Genomic DNA, 3,781 nt, shown 5'->3' with positions numbered 1-3,781 from the left:
CTTAGAAATTGATTTTTATTGGAATCTTGGTTAAATTGACCAAAGTTGCAAAGGGATGAGTATGAATTGCATTTATCAATAAAAGCAGCTGAAAATACCAGTGTGTGATAAACTTTCTTGTCCTTCTTGAGTTGATAGGCTAAATTAAACACTAATTACTCATGTAAAGGAACTACTTTACACCTTCTGGATATAGTAAATGAAATAGAATCTATAAATGAAGATATATTTTCACCAGCAGCAGAAAATATACTGGGTCATGCAGTCTGCTTCATAAACATTATAGTCACCATGGTTACCATTATACTCCCTAAATCACAAGGGTCTCTGTTCCGCTCAGTTTAGCCAATGTTTGTGAAATCCCTTCTATGTCTTATTTTATCAAAATATTCTCATTTATCCAGGTCTGCTCCTGGGGATGTCCAGGAAGCTCCATGTCCTCTCAAAATTTAGAAGACATTTACTTGTCATTTAGTCTCTCTGAAGACTAAAATAATACTCCAGAGAGCAAGGAGTTCAATAACTGACCTTTTATCCCTGTTGGAGAGACTAAAAGGGTTGTGCTTCTGAAATTCTCCTTCAGACACTTCTCCCTCACCCCCACTGTGCTGGTTGTTAAGCTTTTGTTTCTCAACCTCAAAACTATCCTTCTGCCCTTTGCTTTGTGATGCTCCAGCCAAGACTGCAGACCCCATTTCTGCAGTTCTAGCTGCTTCATGTTAAGCTTTACCAATAAAGAGTGCTCGCAGGACATCAGGGCTCAAGGTGGAAGGGGGAAAGAATGCTAGAGGAGGAGGAAAAAAACTGTTCTATAGGAACCTATCTTCAAGCTTCTATGTTTTAATACTACAACCTTGTTCTTTTATTCCCCAGTCAGAAAGATGGTAGCTATTTTCTGCAGTTACTACCTCTCTGATATCTGTGTGCCTTTGTGGTCCTTTCAGTTCTCTAATCATTTGAAAATAATGATTCTTGCCCAGATGGCTTGGCTCAGTGGTTGACTGCTGACCTATGAACAGTTCCATTCCCCATCAGGGCACATGCCCGGGTTGCAGGCTTGATCCTCAGTGTGTGTGTGTGAGGGGGAGGGGGTGCGCAGGGGGCAGCTGATCAATGATTCTCTCTCATTATTGATGTTTCTATCTCTCTCTCCCTTTCTCTCTGAAATCAATAAAATATGTTTAAAATAATGATTCTTTATAGTTCATTCTTTATTTTCAAATAACTGGTGTACTTCTGTGTTCTGACTGATACAACCTCCACCATTTGCATAAAAACAGCCCAGAGTTAACTCTGGGCAGGAAAACAAACATCTTTAGGGAAGTGAATTCCACATCACAACCCTTGCTTATGGGATCCATCATATTTTGTATAGATTTGTTCATTCTCATTGCTCTGTAGCCTTCTATTGTATGAATATACCATTTATATCTATTGTTGATGGACCTTTGAGTTTTTTCAAGTTTTTAATACTAACAATAATGTTGCTATGAAACTTTGCATTCATGTCTTTTTCATAAATTAATGTATACATTTCCATTGGGTAGATACCAAAGAAGTGGACTTGCTGGGTATATGTATGCTCAGCTTTAGTAGACATTGCCAAAGGAGTTGTACTAATTCACATTCCCACCAGCAGTGTCTGAGAGCTATATTTACTCCACATACTTGCCAACTTTGATATTGTCACTCTTGCACTTTAGCCATTTGACAGGTCTTTAAATTTCCTAGCTATCTTATTGTTACTGATTTCTAACTTAATTGCATTGTGATCATAAAATGTGACTTCTATTAGTTTAGTCTTTTGAAATATATTGAAACTTGTTGTATGGCCTAGAACTGTGGTCGGCAGACTGCGGCTCTCGAGCCACATGCGGCTCTTTGGCCCCTTGAGTGTGGCTCTTCCTAAGCCTTAGGAGTACCCTAATTAAGTTAATAACAATGCACCTACCGATATAGTTTAAGTTTAAAAAATCTGGCTCTCAAAAGAAATTTCAATCGTTGTACTGTTGATATTTGGCTCTGTTGACTAATGAGTTTTCTGACCACTGGCCTAGAATATGTCCAAGGTCATGTTCCATGTGCACTTTTTAGAGATGTGTGTTCTATGGCTGTTGACTGTAACATACAAAAATATCAATTAGGACAAGTTTGTTGATCGTGTTTGTCACAGATTGGGTTATGAGAAAAACAGATAGTGAGAAGCTTTCTGTGTAAGATAGATATCAACACCTGTGAATAGAGGTGGGGATGGATTAAGATTAGGCTAAGGGAGAAGTTATATTGTATTATAGTCCAAACAAAGCCTCAGAAAATCCCATAGCACTGTCTGGAATGTACTAGTGCATGTCCCATCAGGATTAGCCCCCAGTGGGCTGAAAGGCTTTGATCACACATTAGATGTAGAATTCTGCCATAAGCAATACTTGGGTGTGAGTTGCTCAAGTTAACAGGCATATTCTTGTGGCTTTCTGCAGCTGAAGCAACAATCTGAGGGAGCTAACCACTGAGACAAGTCCTTCTTTGAAGAGGCACTTGGCATGAATCCTTGTATTCGCTAGTGTTGCTTAAATCTGCTTTCTTACTGATACTTTTTGTTACTTGATATAAGTTTGTTTCATGTGTTTTGAAGGCCAACTGTTAGATATATATACTTCTTGATGAATTGACCCTTTTTTCATTATGAATTAAACCTTTTTATCTCAGGTAATAGTTCTTGTCTGGGATTTACTTTGTTAATATAGTCACAACATCTTATTTATACTTAATGATTGTGTGCCTTTCTTCCAATTCTTTTACTTCAAAAAGTTTCTGTCTTCAAACATAAAATGTGTTGTTTGAAAATACTATGTAGTTATGTCTTGCTTTTAAATCAGTCTGAAAATTGATCTTTTACATTTTTAGGTCATTAATAGTTAGTATTGTAATTATTGACATGGTTGAATTTAAGTCTACCATGTTACTATTTGTTTTCTATTTGTCCTCTATATTCTGTGTTCTTTTAATGGATTAATCAAATAGTGCATTAGTAATCCACTATGTTTCCTTTATTGGAATAGCTAAATACTTCCTGAGTAATAAATTGCTTTATTATAATCTAATTTGAATTATTAGTATAATAAACTTATAATAATATTATGTATACTCTCCTCAATACTTTGGCTGGATAATTTTTACTTTATGCCAGACTTTTTGTATAAAAATTTATAAAGCTCTAGAAGACACCATTTTTTCACAGGAGAGTTAACTATATTTTCAGAGAGGAAGAAAGAATAAAAGCCAATCAGAAACTGAACTGAACTAAAAACCAGGTTGCATTTTTTGAGGTTCCATCTCTCTGTTTTACATTCAGTTTACATAGCCTAGCAGAGACCCCAAATTAGAGGCTAGTGGGTTTACTAGGCAGTCCCTTCTGTTCAGTCCTGAATTCCAATTCCAACACTGAGCTCTCAGCACTATGAGACTGATGTAAACTCTGCTATTCTTCAGTGAAACAGGATGCATTTTAAAAAGATGACCAGACCAATATATTTCATCCTGTATTTACTTCTTGCAATTGAATGCCGACATTAGAGGTAAGATCCATGTTCTTTGACTCTGGGTGGGCCTGCTTCTATGGTGGAAGTGATCCTATGTCACCTCTATAACTAAGATTTAAAGGGCAACATGGATTCCTCCCACCTGGTCTTTCTGGGATATTCTTCCTTGGAATCCAGCCACCATATGCTGTGAAAAAAGCCAGTCCCACAGAAAGGCCACAGGAAAGTGTTTGGGTCACACT

Source organism: Myotis myotis, unplaced genomic scaffold, assembly GCF_014108235.1.
Source record: "Myotis myotis isolate mMyoMyo1 unplaced genomic scaffold, mMyoMyo1.p scaffold_m19_p_4, whole genome shotgun sequence".
NCBI classification, from domain to species: Eukaryota; Metazoa; Chordata; class Mammalia; order Chiroptera; family Vespertilionidae; genus Myotis; species Myotis myotis.
The sequence above is the reverse complement of the archived record's forward strand: the minus strand, read 5'-3'. Positions refer to the sequence as shown.